This window comes from Dendrobates tinctorius, unplaced genomic scaffold, assembly GCF_039654945.1.
Source record: "Dendrobates tinctorius isolate UK_male_01 unplaced genomic scaffold, ASM3965494v1 ptg000158l, whole genome shotgun sequence".
NCBI classification, from domain to species: Eukaryota; Metazoa; Chordata; class Amphibia; order Anura; family Dendrobatidae; genus Dendrobates; species Dendrobates tinctorius.
Window position 1 is genome coordinate 23441907 of NW_027361825.1, and position 19880 is coordinate 23461786.

The window sequence follows — 19880 nt, forward strand, 5'->3', positions numbered from 1 at the left end:
GTGATGGGTATGTGGGCACTCGACTGTGGGATGGCGAATATGTATGATGGTTCCAAGCAGCTATGGCACAGCTCGAGGCTGGTAACGACGCCGCCCATGACATACTCCTGGTGGCGGCAGAGAAAGCAGCAGAGCGTGAGCATGCCGAACGTGTGCTGCAGGCTGCAGAACGCTGTGAAGCTGCGGCGCGCCGGCACCGACTAGAGATGGCTCAGCACGGGCTCCCGCTGGAAGCTCCAGCCCCACCGGGGACCAAGGCTTCCAAGGTCCGGGCGGAGGACTTTCCCCTGCTTGAAAAGGATGGAGACCTGGATTCCTTTCTGCTGGCCTTTGAGAGAACCTGTCTCCAACACCATCTGGCCCTGGATCAGTGGGCAAGGAACCTGACCCCCTATTTGAGGGGTAAGTCCCTGGAAGTTTTGGGGGACTTACCTGCCGGGGAGGAGCAGGACTACAACAGCATCAAGCGGGCCCTGATGCAGCACTACAACATCACCCCGGAGTCGTACTGCAGGAAGTTCCGGAGCCTGCAGCGGGGCTCAAAGGACAGCTGGACCGACCACATGCGGGCACTGCTGAGAGCTGCGGAGCACTGGACCTCGGGTCTAGAGCTCACCACCCGCCAGGAGGTCCAGGAACTGTTCGTCACGGAGCAGTTCTTGTGGAACTACCTAGAGGACCTCCAGCAGTTACTCCATGACCGGAAACCAAAGGGGGCTTCTGCTACAACCGTCCTGGCAGATGAGTATGCCAACAACAGGGCATCTGAGCCAAAGAAGCCTGCCAGCAGCACCTGGAGAGGGGGTAAGCCCTATCCTGCCCATGTCCCCCCAGCCCCCAGAGTGCAAGGGGTGTATCCCCCTGCTGCCCTCTCCAGGCCAGGAGTAGAACCCAGACGTTGTCATCATTGCAACCAGCCAGGACACTTTAAGGCTGCATGTCCCCTGCGCCAGAAGGCCCCATCCCTGTCCCAGAAACCGTCCACTGTTTTGTGTGTGGGAGGTCCCTGGACAATTACCAACCCGTCACCATCGGCCGCTCAGCGGTCATGGGACTGCGGGACACAGGCGCTGAACGAACCCTGGTACGTCCCCTCAAGACTTGGTGCCTGGGAAAACCCTTTCCATCTCCGGAACTGGAGGTGTTGAACCGGCGCTGCCCGTCGCCAAAGTGTTTTTGGACTGGGGCACCGGGAGGGGAAAGGTGGGAGGTGGGATTAACGCCAAATATTCCTGCCATTGTGTTGCTTGTGATCGATTTGGGGCGGCTAGTGTCTCAGTATGTGGCCACTGAACCTCCAAGTCCGGCTCCCCAAGAATGTCATGACTCTACTGTGACTGCTAATGTTAATGTGTTGAATGTGCCTCCAACAGTTCAGGTGGGAGTAACGCCTAATATTCCTGCCAGTGTTGCTTGGGACCGATTTGGGGAGGCTAGTGTCTCAGTATGTGGCCACTGAACCCCCAAGTCCAGCTCCCCAAGGATGTCATGACTCTACTGTGAATACTAATGTTAATGTGTTGAATGTGAATCCAACAGTGGAGGAGGGAGTGAAACCTGATGGTAAGCCATGCACTGACACTACACACACAGGGCTCACAGTGAGGACAGGTAAGAAGACTGCAGGGGAGAGCTCAGAGGTGGAAGGAGGGGCTGCTACGGGCAGTGTAGGGCCCCTAAGTGAATCCAGCCTGCTCAGTCTAGGGCCTCTGCAGAAAGAGGAACAGGCCATGGGGTGAGGGGGCATCCCGGGAGAGGAGCCACCAGGTAAGACCCCAGGGCAGGAGTTCCCCGCATCCGGGATGTCAGGAGGCCAGGGAAGTCTGCCTGTCCTGGGGACTTGGTCGGAAGCCGAGGCAAAGCAGGTGCTACCTGTGGTCTCAGCGGTCATGGCTGGTTACCAGGAGTAGGAGCGCCGGAGCCCAAGGAGCCTCGCGGAGGTCCGATGGTTTCCCCCACTCCGACCAAGTGGCTGCCGAGTCAAACAGCGGCCAGGAGACAGATCCCGGGGAGCTGACAAAGGATGTGGCAGTTTCGTCAATTCTTGCCACATTGAGTCAGGGATTTCAGGCAGCGTTGGAAGCTGATGCTAGCCTGAAAGCTCTCAAGGAGCAGGCGGCACAGCCTCCCCTGGAGTTCGACCGCGAGCGAGTGGTCTGAGGCCAGGGACAGCTGTACCGGGTAACGGTCCAGCAGGGTTCACCGGAGGCGTGGCCCAGGGACTGACAGTTAGTGGTACCCTATCCGTTCAGGGCAGAATTGTTGCGGATTGCACACGAGATTCCCATGGCCGGACACCTAGGGATCACTAAAACCAGGGCCAGTCTAGCTCAGCATTTCTACTGGCCGGGAATGAGGACCGAGGTGATTGTCTACTGCCGTTCGTGTGACACATGTCAGTGGGTGGGGAAGGCGGAGCGGCGCCCTAAAGCCCCACTGGTAACTCTGCCCATCATCGAAGAGCCTTTCTCAAGGGTGTCTGTGTATCTCATTGGACCTCTGTCCACTCCAAACTGCTCCGGGAAATGCTTCATACTAACGGTAGTGGACTATGCCACCCGGTACCCGGAGGCGGTAGCTTTGTCGTCCATTCGGGCAGACAAAGTGGCCACTGCCTTACTGGAGATTTTCTCCAGAGTGGGGTTTCCCCAGGAAATGCTCACCGACCAAGGTACCCAGTTCATGTCGCAGCTGATGGAGTCTCTCTGTAAGCAGGTACTGGTGCAACATCTGGTAGCCAGCTCGTACCACCCACAGACCAATGGCCTGTGTGAGCGGTTCAATGGCACCTTAAAGCAGATGCTGAAGATGTTGGTCGACTCCCACGGGAGAGACTGGGAGCGGTATCTCCCACACCTGCTGTTTGCCTACCGGGAGTTCCCACAGGCCTCAACGGGGTTCTCCCCCTTTGAGCTCCTGTACAGGCGACGTGTACGGGGCCCCTTGCTCTGGTGAAGGAAGCATGGGAAGGGGATTTGGCCACCCCTGCAGTGTCGGTCATTGAGTATGTCGTGCGCTTCCGGGACTGAATGATGGCCTTGACACGGCTGGTGCATGACAATATGGCCCAAGCCCAGGCTGACCAGAAGCGGTGGTACAACCAGAATGCTTGTGAATGGACCTACCAGGTGGGTCAAAAGGTGTGGGTACTGGTTCCCGTACCTCAAAACAAGCTTCAGGCAGCCTGGGAGGGTCCATACCTCGTGCACCAGCGGTTCAACGCTGTCACCTATCTGGTCACCCTGGACCACGTCCGTGGAATGAGGAAGGCCTTCCACGTGAACATGATGAAGGCCCATCATGAGCGGGAGGCTTGTGTCCACCCAGTGTGCAACCTTCCCAAGGAAGGAGAGGTAGAAGCCCTCCTTGATCTGCTCACCCAAGCCAAGGCGGGTGGATCCATAGAGGATGTGGGGGTTGGCCACCAGCTCTCGGAGGACGAACGTTACCAGGTGGGGTCACCCTACACCCCTTTCGGGAGCTGTTCAGCAGCCTGCCCGGAAGGACTGAGACAGCCGTCCATGACGTGGACACCGGCAATCACCCCCCGATCCGGCGTTCAGCGTATCGGGTCTCTCTTGAGGTGCAGCAGCACATACGCCAAGAGATAGACGAGATGCTGAAGCTGGGGGTGATCCAAGTGTCCAACAGCGCGTGGGCTTTGCCTGTAGTCCTCGTCCCTAAAAAGGACCGAACTGCGCGGTTCTGCGTGGACTACCGGGGGCTCAACGCTGTGACGGTCACCGATGCGTACTCAATGCCGCGCATCGATGACCTGATCGATCAGCTGGCCGGGGTCAAGTACCTGACCATCATGGATCTGAGCAGGGGGTATTGACAGATTCCCCTGACCCCTGGGGCACGGGAACGCTCTGCCTTTATCACCCCATTCGGACAGTACGAGTCCACGGTGATGCCATTCAGCATGAAGAATGCCCCTGCCACTTTTCAGAGGATGCTGCTCGAGGGACTGGAAGGGTATGCGACCGCGAACCTAGATGACATCGCCATCTTCAGTCCCACCTGGGAGGATTACCTAGAGCACCTGGCGCAGGTGCTCAGGCGGATCCAGCGAGCAGGCTTGACCATTGAGCCGGAAAAATGCCAGCTGGGTATGAGTGAGGTCCACTACCTGGGACACCGGGTAGGTGGGGGAGCTCTGAAGCCAGAGCCCGGGAAGGTGGATGCCATCGCATCCTGGCCCACCCCCAGGACCAAGAAGTAGGTGATGTCCTTCTTGGGGACTGCCGGGTACTATAGGAGGTTTGTTCCACACTATAGTGCCCTGGCCAAGCCCCTGACGGACCTCACCAAGAAGAGGCTGCCCGTCGCAGTCGACTGGACAGTCGCCTGCGAGACAGCTTTCCAGGCGCTCAAGACCGCCCTTTCGAGCTCTCCTGTGCTACAGGCAGCCGACTTCACACAGCCGTTCGTAGTGCAGACCGACGCCAGCGACTTCGGCCTAGGTGCTATGCTCAGACAGGTCGACACTACGGGCCATGAACACCCCATTCTGTACCTGAGCCGGAAGCTCCAGCCGAGGGAAGTGGCCTATTCCACAATGGAGAAGGAATGTCTGGCAATTGTGTGGGCCCTGCAGCATCTGCAGCCATACTTGTATGGACGCCAATTCACCGTGGAAACAGACCACAACCCCCTCAGCTGGTTACACACAGTCTCTGGGACAAATGGGAGGTTGCTACGCTGGAGCCTCGTTCTCCAGCAGTATCAATTCACCATTCACCACAAAAGAGGCAGGGACCATGGTAACACTGATGGGTTGTCCCGGCAAGGAGAGGGTGCAGAAGGGCGCATGGGGGAACACAGGAATGTGATACCCCCTAGCACCCTCTAAAGCAGGGAGGTGTGATGAAGGAGTTAACTGCTCCTACCCCCCCAGGGCCTGTAAGCATAGTGAACAAAGCAGGATTTAGGGCTCCAATGTTGAATAGCAAGGCCTTTTAGTATGATAATGAGATAAGGCCCAAAACAGAACTTCAAAGCTTGAGAAGGAGCCACGTGGGCATGGGGCAGGGAGGCGCCTGGGGGCTTCAATTAGAATATACCTGTCAGCTAGACACAGAAATACGCATCCATTGTCTCTCCCAGGCGCCCCGACTACATCCTAGGATCATGGATTATGAGCACATCTTTCGAGTTATGGACTCATGAAAAATATCCGAGTGACCCTGAGGAAATTGCGCATCTGGCAGTGCGACTCCTGAGGCGGTGAGGGTTCTGGGGCCTGAGATACATAGAATGGCCCTCCACAGCGACCAAATGGGGCCATGTTTGCTCTCCACACGACAAGCAAAACAAACCGCATTCACTGGTACCTCTCATGTCCTGATCCGATCATGCTGTTGAAAGTTACCCCCTTTCTTAGATATTGGGAATAAGTTCTACAGGGAGCTAAAGGGAGGAGATTATTAGTCCACCCTCTGACACAGGGGGAGGGACCTAGCGTGCTTAAGAACTAGCAGCCCAGGGCAGAGAGTCTCTCTCACACAGAAGAACCAGACGATGATGATCTAAGAAGGAACTGGGGACAGATCTGCTAAGGGGAGCAGCGGCCCATGCTTTGGGGTCTGTCCGGCAACTAAGATTCTTGTACCTGTAACTGCAGAGCTCCAGGCACCCACATGCAACCTACAATCTGGTAAATTGACCTCCAGCTTAATATCTCTAATTCTTGTACCCTTATTGTTATATTTTACTCTGACTGCAAATCCACTGTAATTCCATTGTATAGCTTTCTGTATATTTCTGTAATTATCTAGTGCGCCCTTAAGGCAATTAAACCATAAAATTAATCTTGGTCTGATGCTTTTACTCTGATTACGAATCTTAGAATACCCAGCGGGTAACAGGACATCCTCCCCGGCGGCCATTTGCTCTAGGTGCAGTTCCCTTACTGACCTGAGAGGCAAAGGGGGCACCGGAGAGATGTGCCTGTGTAGTTACGTCACATTGGTGATGTGGGAGGAACGGGTCCTGTTTCCTCCACAGAGGGGGACCATACATATCAGGTTTGGGGGGTGAGGGGACCATTCATACCAGGATAGGGGGGTAAGGGGACCATGCATATCATTAAAGGGGGGTGAGGGGTACCATGTATATCAGGATTGGGGGGTGAAGGGTACCATGCATATCAGGATTGGGGGGGTGAGAGGACCATGCATATCAGGATTGGGGGGGTGAGAGGACCATGCATATCAGGATTGGGGGGTGCATTATTGCATTATTATTAAAATCTTCATAAATATAATACATACATATTCTAGAATACCCGAAGCGTCAGAATCGGGCCACCATCTAGCATAAATATATACCCTGGTATGGTCACTGCCAGCTGCACAATAACAAAATCTACTAACTGCCACCACCAATTGTTTATACAGGCTGATTAGACACCTGTTACTGGTAGCTTGTAGCTTCAGTGGTGCACTTTACAATCAGAAAACAGAGCTATTACATTTTATATATTTAATCTGGGAAGGTGGGTAGTGTTTATAAACATATACAAGATGATACAAAATGGGAACAAAACAAAACATAAAATTCCATAAAATAAAAAGGAATAACAAAAAAGAATTACTAAACCTGATGTCGCAGGAATGGCTGTTATCTTTATGGACAAGGGAAGCTCTTCAATAGGGAAAATAAAGCACTCTCACGGTGAACTGTGTATTTTAGAATGAAAAATGACAGACACCCAAAATCTAATTTTTATTAGATCAAGATTACGCCCACATGCCTCCCCTTGGTGATATCATATGGGGGCTGGTTATGGGATGTACTAGGTTTACTAGAATTTTATGAGATCTCTAACTTTCAGGATATGTTTGCCTCTGAAGGTCCCAGGCAGTAGATATTGTTGTCATGTTTCCTATTGCGATTTTACCTTTCTATAGAGCAAACATGTGACATGGATAACATCATCCATTGGAACAATGTTAAGATGGAGGGGTTAGAATGGCCTTTCGGTAATCAGAGTAAACACATTTTGTTTGTTCCTTCACGAAGACGCCAAAAATATATCTCCCACAAATATCAGATCGATGCAAACCCCAATATTTATCACTGAACACTGGGTCCAAAAAGTCTCAGAACAGTGTTTTGATCAGAGGAAGCTCTTGCCTGGGAAGTGTACTTCCCCGCCTATGCGTAAACGAATCCCCTTCCTGATGGCTGGTTCCCAGAATCCATCTCCTGTGGTAATGCAGGAGGTCCCTACTTAAATGGAGGTTGAAGTGTCAACTTCCTCTCACTTCCCCAGTTATAATTAGTTTGTCACTTCCCCAATTATAATTAATCCCTATGTTCAGTAAGAGGGAGGATATGTCCCCTCTCCTAAGATGTCTGTATGGATTTTAATTTTTCTCTATCACAGCGAACATGCTGAATACAGATGTCCGTATCGTACGGTATGATTATGGACCACATTGCACAGACCGGCACCGGGTCTCCTTACCTGAATCTGCCTATGCTTATGAGGCTGTCAAGTTCAGGTCAGGAGACCCAAGGCCAGTCACCTAATTCCAGATTATCAGACATTCGAAATGATCTGCTGGATTCAAGGAATTTCTCTGTTGCAAACAAGAGCAAAATTGTAATAAATGGAGCCTTTGATTTTCATTTTGCCTTGAAGTCCATGAATCCAGCACTTTTTTTTTCCTGTGGTATTTACACCCTGACAGTATCAATTACAGCAGCATGGCCTCAGCCCTAACTTCTCCCCTCGCCACTTAATGGAATGTGTAAAGGCGCACACTGACTCCGAGTGCCCCGTGGCACCCTCTGCTATTCTAACACGGGGCCCTTCTCCTCCACAGGGCTAATTGAGGCCTGGATTTCTGCTGGAGATAAAAGCCCTCTGGGGATGAAGCTGATAATTACCAAACTCATTCGACTTTGGGAGCTCAGCTGGGATTTGAACCCAGGTCTGCGGAGGTCAGAGGTTAATGTGGTAACCTCAGAGACCCTCTCAAACTAGCAGCCTCCCTCCCCCAATATACTCGCAGTCACCAAAGACTACAAGTACTTCATACACACACGTACATGCAATGACCAGCTATTTATACAACTGCCTTAATCCATACATAATACGCTGTGTCCATACATATGTATCTGGTTACCTAATCACCTCGTCACACACCTATCCACTCACCCACAGAGGAAAGAAGATAGAAAAAGCACATTTACATGAAAAAACAAATTTAATACCAAAAGTAAAGAAATGCAGAAAAAAAATATTTTATTTTTCAACATTTGCATTTGGAGGTAATGAATAACAACTCTGTAATGTCATATAATTATATTTTAGGAAGTTGTCTGATTAGGGCAAATTCTGCCAATATGCCCCACTACAGAACATAGATGCCTCAGAGGCAATAAAGCAGAGAGAGGTCCTAAGAGAGCAAAGACCAAACCAGCCCCCTTCCCCTGTATGTTTTCAAAAAGGAGTGACTGCTCTGGAGAACTCAGTACAACCGTGTTCGTGTGTTATATTTCTTGCGCTGCTGCTGCCATTAGGACATCATATACAAGAGGGACTGTCCATAATTACCAAGGTTAGATTTGGGTAAATCAGGATGTTAAAGTGCAACCCCCCAAACACATGATGAACGCCCATGAATGCCGGCCCTTGTTGAAGTCAGGGCAGGCATTAGGGAAGTGGGGGAACAAGTTGGGCAATTGCCCAGAGCCCTATTCTCTTAGTGGACTCCAGCGTTTTTATTCCGAATGTAAGACTGCTTAAGGACCTTTGGTGATAATATGGTCATGTGACCATGATGTCACCAAAGGTTCTTTACCTGAGGGAGTCTAGGGAAATTGAAGAGGAAACAAGCTGGTATGTACCATAGGTGCAGTGTGTGTATATACGTTTATGTATGTGCAGTGTGTGTATATATGCATGTCTGTGTGCAGTGTGTGTGATAACATGACATTTATAGGATGCCATAAAGTTGAAAACAGAAAAAAAAACTCTAGTCAAGAGAACCGCTTCTTGAAGTAAAGCCACCGACTACTAAAAGCCATAGCGGCATAGTAATAGTTTGTGGGCTGGCGGCCATATGGCCATAATAAGTTGGGTTCAGTAAAGCACTGGTTGGGTTCATACACTATGACCCACAAATGGGGTCTTCTCTTTGTCCATAAGATCTTAGGCTGGCCATGTATATTAAGTAGCGGCTGGCCCAACGGTCATAAAGTGTGTCCTATATGGGATCACGTGAATGTAAGACCCCCTTGTGGTAACACGAGCCATCATCACCATCCCCTTGCTCCATGAGCAGATGTTCTAGAATTGTGTAGTGATACATTGTACATATTACATAATACATTTTTAAAGAACGTTACTTAAAGATCCCTGCAACTTTACATGACATATGTCCCATCGAATAGACGCCCTTTTAAGCCTTTACTTAGGACAAGAAAACCTTATGTCATGTGGTGCAAACGTCTCTCTAGGGACGCCACACGTCTCTACTTCTGTGCAAATGTGTCATTATTATTATTATTATTATTTATTTATATAGCACTATTGAGTCCATAGTGCTGCACATGAGAAGGGGTTACATACAAATTACAGGTATCACTTACAGTAAACAAACTAACAATGACAGACTGATACAGAGGGGAGAGAGGACCCTGCCCTTTCGGGCTTGCATTCTACAGGATGGTGGGGAAGGAGACAGTAGGTCGGGAGTTGCAGCAGCTCCGATGCTGGTGAGGCGGTAGCTCTGGTCAGGGCTGCCATTAGGAATTTCGGGGCCCCATACTGGTAACATTTTCGTGGCCCCCTTGAGACTCCGCCCAGGCTCCACCCAGCCCCGCCTCCACCCCTCGAACTGTCCAAAGTCCCACCGCTCTCTCTTGGAAACACTCCACTTCTCACCAATCACACATTAACAGTTCCCATCACCAGATTACACATATAGCCGGCAGCTTTTGTTTTGGCCAAAAGATTTTTTTAAGCTGCCACCATAACACAGTAGACTCTTTTGGCCGTGCCCTAATCTACTGTAACCTATTAAATATTTGTTTAAATATGTGATACAATTTAGGTAGATTTTTATTTTTCAATTTTTAAAATGACCAATAATATCACATACAAGGGAAAAATACCACCACACCATGTCCAGACCACATAGTGGCCTATATTACCACACAGAAGGATCAAATACCGCCAGACCATGACCAGACCACATATTACCACCACAGTGACCAAATAATATCACATACAAGGAACAAATACCACCGCACCATGACCAGACCACATATTACCACCACAGTGACTGAATACTACAATACTGATCAGTAATAAAAAAAAACATGATACTATCACCATAAGTGGCATTATACACAGGGGATCTGTACTTAGTATGCAGTGTCTGTGTATAGGTAATACAGTGATCAATGACATTATACACAGGGCCTCTATACAGTGTATAGTGTCAGTGTATAGGTAACACACTAACTCACCAGTGATGTCTCTAGGTGAAGTCCTTCATCTTTGTTTTTCATCTTTCATCCAGCACAGATCGCCATCACGTCTTCCAGCCAGGGCTCGTCTCTGCAGGAAATAACACAGTTACCTAGCGCTCCGCTTGCAGAACACATTACTTATTTTTCCCAACTTCTATATTACATCACATGAAGAAAAAAAGGCGACAGTGTCGCTCTACACTGTAACAGTACCGCCCTCCCCATTTAAAACAGTATACTCAAAAAATAAAATAAATACATCACTGCAGTAATAATATCCCTTAATTAGACCCTGTGGAAGGAGGTAAAGAACATGACTATAACTCAACGACATTGATAGGGTCACACTACATAAATGTTGAGCCCGATGGCCTCATCTTTTTTTTTTGGTCTTGTTCATCTTTGGTTGACCGTCCAGCTGCGACATGAAGGATCATAATTATATCATTAGACTTTTGACCTACGAGCTTGTGTTCTGAGCTGAGTATTTTGCCAGTGATGGTTCAGTGTTTTCCCTCATGCCGTGTTTATGAATGTAACACACATTGGGTCAGAAGGGACCATGTGCCACACTAGGGGAAGAAAGAAATTGGAGAAGGGGTCGGAGGCCCTCAATTCTCACATAGGATGGGGCCTGGGCCGCTGACTCCCAGCTAAATTACCTCACTGAAGAGGTGAGTGTAATCCGATCTCCATTGAAGAACTCAGTACTGGCGGTGTTTGAAACAAGACTATTTATGGTCAAACAATTTGTAAAATTATCCCGGGGAATCTTGTACGTTCCTTGGAATTTTAGTACTCAGAAACTTTTGTCTTGTTCTGTCACCTACATTTGTGTCCATACCTACATGTACCTGTAGTATAGGGGTGTTCACCTTTGGGCACTTCGAGATAAAAATCATTTTTACAAATCAGGTTTCGTGACAAATTTTGGCTTTTACGCGCTCTTTTGTTTCCCCAGCACATTCAACTTTAATGTGTTCTGTGGTCACAAATCATCTGAGGCGAGCTCAGAAAATGAAAGATGAAAGATACAAACTCTCCTATGATACGGTCATAGGGAGCTTATTCGGCATCCAGCACTAAACACTACAGCTCAGAGACTATAGAAGGCAAATCGTACAAAATTTTTCATGAACCCAGTTGTAAAAATGTGTTTTTTTCCCTCCAATTACGTGTACTTATAAATAGTACCCCAAGGTGGACAACATCCTTTAAGTCATCTTTTACACTATACATATCTGCATGGACCAACCAGCAGACAGTATCTTTATATGCACCGATATATAGCTTTTTTAAAGTGCAAGGAGTATGGAGGACATTGTTGGATAGAGCGATTAACCCTTTAATGACTGTGATTTTTCTATATTTTCATTGCTGCGCCCCCTCCTGCTTTTGAGAGCTTTTTTTTTTTCTCCATTTTTCAATAGACATACTGTATGAGGTAATTTTTTTGTTGTTGGTGAAACTTGTAGCTATGAATTACATTGATCGCTTTACCATATCATTTACTGAAAAAGGGAATAAATTACAAATGGAATATAACGGTGAGAAAAACCCACATTATTTTTGCTTTTTTTTATATACAACATTCATTGTGCTGTAAAATGACCCGATGGCATGATTCTGTAGGTCTGTATGATTACGGCGACACCAAACTTGTTTAGTCATTTATTATATTTTAGCCATTAAAAATATTCAGAAAAAAAATACACAAATGTTTTTGTGTCGCCGTTTTGTGAGACCTATAACTTTATTTTCCTGTTGATGGAGCACTTTGATAGCTTGTTTTTAGTGCACTGAGCTGCTGCTTTAACTCGTGCACTGTTTTGAGTACTGTCACGGAGTGACTGGCCCAGTGTGACACGACCCACCAATCGGTCGGTCACTAAACGACAAAACAAAAAAACACACCAGGGAAACTTTAACAACAGTGAGCCCTGTGATAGGGAACGGGGAATGGACACCTCCTGCACTCACCTAAGGATGTGCCCTGATTTCCCTATTATCCCTATACGAGTTTTTTAAACCCCTCGCCGAACAGGATACCTAAACCCTCACTTGCCCTGCCCCTATTCCTAAGTAGGGAATTGGCAAGTGAAAACACTGGTCCCAATGCTGCACTAAGACAACACAAGGTAAGGTAAGACAAACACCACAGGGAATAGGAAACACAAAAACAACACTTAGCTTTCTCTGCTGCAATGCACCGCACAGCAGAGTAAGGCACGAGATCACGGCATTCAGCTGAAGCACCACTGCACCAGCAACCTCCCATCTTCAGCACGGATGGTATCCAAGAGGACCTGTATCACCCACCAGTCAGCTGATGCATTAGGTGACCTTTTGAAGGAAGGTGGGAGTGGTCACCACAGACATCAGCAAACCCAGCAGCAATGAAATTACACCAGCGGCCACCAGGAAAAAACAGACATGGCCTGAAAGGAAAAAAAGTTTTAATATGAAACGCCAAATCTGCTACAGATCCAAAAATGGATCGTGACAGTACCCCCATTTCAATGAGGCGCCTCTGGACCCTCAACACTGGACCTCACCAAAAAATAACCTACGATGAGGAAACATAGATCCACCAGAGCTCACCTCGGCAGTCACCTGACCCTCAGGTTTATGGCAAATACGGACTGATGGACGTGACAACAACGTATGCTCCAGAGGCGACACAAATCTCCAGAGCGCTGACCTGGGGAATGAATTATGAACCTGCATTACTGGGATTAACTCCAGCTAAAAAGTCCACAGGCCGAGAATGGCCGACACCCGATACTGCCCGATTACCCTAGAACTCCAGGCCCCGGCAGCACACTTTCACCCGATGTTTTTTGTGGACACCCATACGTACTCATTCAAACACAGGTCCGGACCTGAACGTTAATTTCCACGCACACGTTTGCCACAAGATGGTGAACTCTTTACAGAAACGACAACAGAGGTGTCCCCCTGTGTCATCACACTCACACCTCCACAATGCTCAGAAGGAACCACCACCCTCCTCTGACCCCTCCTCCTAAGAAGACTCCGACACCAAGGGTTAGCTTGGGGTGAGGGTTGAGACTTGCCCCTACTCCCTGGCAGCACCTCTGCTGCCCCCACTGGAGAAGAAGGGGACGGTTGTAGAAAGACAGCAGAGACAGTAGCCCTCGGGCAGCAGCCCTCACACTACTGATTCCAGCTGACTACTTCCCTGGACCACCAATCTATGACCGGGTTGTGTCTTTTCAACCAAGGGAGGCCTAAAACGATTGGTGATGACATTCCCCCCAAGACGTAGCATGAAAGGGATTCTTCTTGAGGGATCCCTATACGCAGATGTATAACACAAGGTAAGGTAAGACAAACACCACAGGGAATAGGAAAGACAAAAACAACACTTAGCTTTCTCTGCTGCAATGCACCACACAGCAGAGTAAGGGACCAGATCACAGCATTAAACTGAAGCACCACTGCACCAGCAACCTCCTGTCTTGAGCATGGTTGGTATACAAAAGGACCTGTATCACCAACCGTCAGCTGACGCATCAGGTGACCTTTTGAAGGAAGGTGGGAGAGGTCACCATCTGCATCAGCAAACTCAGCAGCAATGTAATTACACCAGCGGCCATCAGGGGGAGAAAGCTGACATTAACCCCCAATGGTCTGAAAGGAAAAAAAGTTTTAATATGAAACGCCAAATCTGCCACAGATCCAAAAATGGATTGTGACAACTACTTACCATCCTTTTTTTTAGAAAAGTATGAAGACTGAAAAAAAAAGAAATTCAGGCGTTTTTATTTTTAATTTCCCATCATTTATTTTATGGCTTAAATTAGTCTATAGCTTGATAGATAGAACATTTATGGACACAGCGACATAAAATATGTTTTTTCTTCCTTTTGAATACTTAGGTTTTGTCAGGTTAAAGGTCAACAATGTAAAGGTGCTCTTACGCATTGTGCGTATACCAACTTATGCTTCGGCTCATTTCCTTGGTTTTGTTTTAGTTTCTTGCACTTTGGCGTGTCCCCCCATTTAAGCTAGGCATTTCATCTATATAGCTTCCTATATCCAGGTGTCTGCAAAGTGAGGATCCCGATACTTCTCTGCCCCCATCTAGATTGAACTTGGCCGGCACAAGGTGAGGCTTTAACACTAGAGGATAGGACCATCCCAAGTGGGTCACCTTGTCGTGGTGGGATGGCTTTTACACTTTTTTTTATCAAAATAATATTACACTAAGTTCCCTATGATATTTACATGCACTATTGCTTTTCACTTACTATAGGATATATGATTATTTTGTTTTTATCTTAGCTTTTTTCTTTTGAACTATCAAAAAGAAGATGATTTCAATTGTTACATTTTATTTTTATAGTATTTAAAGGGATCTGTCAGTAGGTTTTTGACAGGTAATAATAATACAGTATATAGGCAGAGACACTGATTCCAGTGATGTGTCCCTTACTAGGCTGTGTTTCGCTGTTTCCATTCAATCAGGTTTTTATCAAAAGAAGATTATCACTACAGGACTGTATGTCTTGTGTCTCCTGGTCCAAACAAATTACTCTCTGTCAAAGGAGATAGGAAGCCCCAGGATCTGGCCTGATGACAGACATTACTATATAGTTTTACTGTCCCAGTACACATTAGATTTCAGAAATGAGTGAGGTCAACCATCATTTATCTAAGGTTTATGGCCCGGATGAGGTAGACCGTTCCGGCAGTGGATTTAGGCCTATCCAAGTACTGATTGCATTTAGTCTACGTAAACCTGCTCCTATTCCTCCAGGTCTCTATAATAGTAATAAAAACCCATTTATACTTAGCAATTATCACAGAGAATTGACCATTTATGAGCTTTTATAATGATAATTGCCAGTTGTAAAGAAGTAAAATGGTCATTGAAGAATGAGTAAAAGATTCTCCACTTAAAAAGAAACTAACTGATCATTCCTATAAGAAATATTTAATGATCGTCCATAGTTTATTACATCAACAGAAGTCTTAATGAATGGGAAAATATCATCTTTGGTAGACGAGTCAGTAAGAACTTTTAGTAATCTAGAGGCAATAATAGAGACTTTCAGAAATCATTTCATTTGCAAATCTGAGCATTGTTTTCAATGATCACAAAGTATAATATTCGACTCATACTTCTTGTTCTGTACAGATCACTATTCAAAAATCTCATGACTATTACAGTAAAGATAACAATTAGAGATAGCGTCTCTATACTCAGTGACTGATAACATCTCTATGTACAGTAGATAACACTGGATCCACCATTCACAGTAGGTGAAATCACAGCTCACCTCCTCATCCTCCTGTACAATGACTGATAACACTTCTATATACAGTAGATAACACGATCCACCATTCACAATAGGAGATGTCACAGCTCACCTCCTCCTCCTGTACAATGACTGATAACACCTCTATATACAGTACATAACACTGGATCCAACATTCAGAATAGGTTATGCCACAGATCACCTCCTCCTTCTGTACACTGAATGGTAATACCTCTATATACAGTAGGTAAAACAGGATCCACCATTCACAGTAGGTGAAAACACAGGTCACCTCCACATCCTCCTGTACAATGACTGTTAACACCTCTATATACAATACATAACCATAACACAGGATCCACCATTCACAATAGGTGATATCACAGCTCACCTCCCCCTCCTGTACAATGACTGAATATCTCTATCTATACGTCGGCCTCACTTCTAGAGAGCCTATGGTGCAAGTAGAGGAGCATGTGCGGGACATTTGTGCAGACAAGACAGTCGCCAACCCCTCTGACCTTAAAAAGATCAACTGCCATTTTAGGACATACCAAAATTGTGATGCCAAAATCGCTATCAATATCAATCACATGGGGATCAGAGGAGGCAATTATAAAAAGCTTCTAGCCCAGAGGGAAACAAAGTGGATTGTTACATTGGATACTATGGCACCAAGGGTTTCAATGAGTCCCTTAGCTTTGCCTCTTTCCTTAAAATTCCTAAAGATTTTTATTTGAGTGATCCTTATATTTGATTCATGATCCCTTTGCCCTTTCTCTAGCCCCCTAGTCCAGATGCTGAGTTTTATATTCTGTTTTTATATATTCCTTTTCACTTACTGTTATTTATATTACCTAGAGCCACTTTTGACCCGTCCCGTCTACAGTGACCTTCCCGCCCTTTGTGCCATGACTACACCCAGAGATCTGCCTCTACAGAATTTTGTAAAATGAGCTTGCTGATACCTAACTTCATATGTGCTATATTGTGCCGGCTCCCTTTATGTGCCATCCGGTATACGCTGGGCCTACATACTGTCTACACGTTGGGTTTGCTCTCTCTTAGGCCTCTTTCACATATCAGTTTTTTGCTATCAGTCGTAATCCGGCGAATTTTGAAAGAAATGGATCCGGTGACTGATGCCGCTGGATCTGTTTTTTTCTCATAGACTTGTATTAGCGACGGATTGCGACGGATGGCCTCACGTTTCGTCCGTCAAAAAGTGTTTGTCAGTCAGCCAGAGACGACGGACAAAGTAACGTTTTTTGTCTACATTAAAAAATAAATAAATTTAAAAAAAAAAAAAAAAAAAAAATCGGACAGCGACGGATCCGTTGCCGTCCTTCGTTTGCTAGAATGGAAGCCTATGGGCGCAGGATCCGTCGTAATCAATCAAATGATGGAATCCGGCGACGGATTCCTTTTTTTTTTTTAACTGAGCATGCTCCGATTACTATCTTAATTTATAATTCTCTAATAAATAAAAAAATTTTTTATTAAAAGCTTTATTGTCTTTCATTTATTTAATAAGGTAAAATACTTTGGGTAAGACCGGAGTCACACTAGCGAGAAATACGGACAAGTGCTATGCGAGAAAAAAAAAATCGCATAGCACTCCTCCCAATGTTAATCTATGGGGCAGTTCCCATCAACCGATTTTTTTTTCTTGCCTGTATTATACGTGCGGAGGAAATTGCAACATGCTGCTATTTGCACCATATTACGCCCAAGACTCGCCAATGCAAGTCTAGGGGTACGAGAAAAAAAACTGAGTACACAAGGAGCATATGTGTGACTTGCGAGAAATACGCAACGGTGTCCTTTACAAAAGCCAGCAATTCAGTGCGCTATACTGTAAAATCACACTGACCGGTTTAATAAAGAATAGATATATACACATAGAATACATATATACAGTGCTGTGCAAATTAATTGGGACAAAGAATTTTTTTAAGTAAAATCGTAAGTTGGTTACCAGTCAGTGATTCAAACCAGTTTTAACTGCTTTGAACAGGCACTCACACCTGTTCAAAGCAGTTAAAACGGGTTTGAAACACTGACTGGTAACCAACTTACGATTTTACTTAAAAAATGCTTTGTCCCCATTAATTTTCACAGCACTGTATATCATTGAGTGTCATTGAGACATAAAATATATATATATTTCATAGAGTTCTACATAGCATAAAAGCCGCTAAATCAATTACCGGCTTCTGTAAAATCATTACAGAACCCAACATGATATGACACATGGTTCACATATAGTAAACCGTGTCATATCAAAACAATTTATATATGTCAGTGTTTACTAAATTTATTAGTTTATGTTAGGAAAAAATTGGAACTCTAGGGGTTAAATTTAAGGCTATAATCGTGAAAAAAAAATTGTGTGGGCTCTGCGTAATTTTCTCCGCCAGAAAGGGAAAGCCAGTGAGTGAGGGCAGATATTAATAGACTAGAGAGGGACCATTGTTTTTGTCCCCCCTGGTTAAAAAAAAATCACCTATTCCGGCACTTAGCTTCTCTATTCCCAACAAACCAACAATATCCATACCTGTCCGCAGTTAAGTCAGGTCCCCCCGCTGCAATCCATCACAAAGGGTTAACTAGTTTACAACAGGGACCGGTGCTAATGCTACCAGCCTCACTGTAAACCACTGCAGAATGAATGAAATATCTGCGCAGGCTCCCCGGCTGATGGGAGATGAACTGATTAGCGTGGGAAAGTTTCTGAACTTTTTCCCATGTTGTCAGTTGACCTCAGGTCAGGCGGGGACTCTGCGCAGCCTCAGTGATGTCAGGGGTAGTCAGTGAGGCTGTGCAGAGTCCCCGCCTGACCTGAGGTGAACTCAGGAGTGTGGGAAAATTTTCAGAAACTTTTACGCTTATTAGTTCATCTCCGGTCAGCCTGCACAGACATGATTTAATTCATTCTGCAGCGGTTTACAGCCAGGCCGGTAGCATTAGCACCGGTCCCTGTTGTAAACTAGTTAACCCCTTGTGACGGATTGCAGCAGGGGTCCTGACTGATCTGCGGAGAGGTATGGATATTGGGCTTTTTTTTTGTTTTGTTTTTTTTACAGGAGAACAGGGGATTCAGTTGGATTGGCAGCATAATAAATTTGGTCAAAAACTTTGTGTAATTATTTCATTAGAATAATTTTTAATTAATGTGTGTGTGTCTTTTCAATAGCATGGTGACATTAACCCATTAGTAACCCATGAGCCACCGCTAAAGGCAATGGGAATAGAGAGGCTAAGTGCCAGAAAAGGCGTATCTTATAGATGCGCCTTTTCTGGGGTGGCTGTGGGTAGATTTTTTTTTAGCCGGGGGGGGTCAATAACCATGGTCCTTCTCTAGGCTATTAATATCTGCCCTCACTCCCTGGCTTTCACTCTCTGACGGAGAAAATACCACGGGAGCCCACGCAATTTTTTTCACAAAATTTACCCATTAATTTAACACCTACATGTCCCAAATTTGACACACATACACTAATCTACAGTCATATGTAAAAGTTTGGGCACCCCTATTAACGTTAACCTTTTTTCTTTATAACAGTTTTGGTTTTTGCAACAGCTATTTCAGTTTCATATATCTAATAACTGATGGACTCAGTTATATTTCTGGATTCAAATGAGGTTTATTGTACTAACAGAAAATGTGCAATCTGCATTTAAACAAAATTTGACCGGTGCAAAAGTATGGGCACCCTTATCATTTTCTTGATTTGAATACTCCTAATTACTTTTTACTGACTTCCTGAAGCACTAAATTGGTTTTGTAACCTCATTGAGCTTTGAACTTCATAGCCAGGTGTATCAAATCATGAGAAAAGGTATTTAAGGTGGCCACTTGCAAGTAGTTCTCCTATTTGATTCTCCTATGAAGAGTGGCATCATGGGCTCCTCAAAACAACTCTCAAATGATCTGAAAACAAAGATTATTCAGCATAGCTTTTCAGGGGAAGGATACAAAAAGTTGTCTCAGAGATTTCCACTGTGAGGAACATAGTAAGGAAATGGAAGAACACAGGTACAGTTCTTGTTAAGCTCAGAAGTGACAGGCCAAGAAAACTATCAGAAAGGCAGAGAAGAAGA

At 45.9% G+C, this 19880-nt stretch overlaps 1 protein-coding gene across 1 annotated transcript in view; it reads right to left on the reverse strand.

The window, feature by feature from the left end:
- The window catches only part of MEIS3 (Meis homeobox 3), a 314711-nt gene extending 304120 nt beyond the window's left edge, over positions 1-10591 (reverse strand). Inside the window, exon 1 of the mRNA XM_073549111.1 lies at positions 10489-10591. The gene's annotated coding sequence lies outside the window, so the exon portion shown is untranslated. The remainder of the gene's footprint in view (positions 1-10488) is intronic.
- Between the last annotated feature and the right edge of the window lie 9289 nt (positions 10592-19880).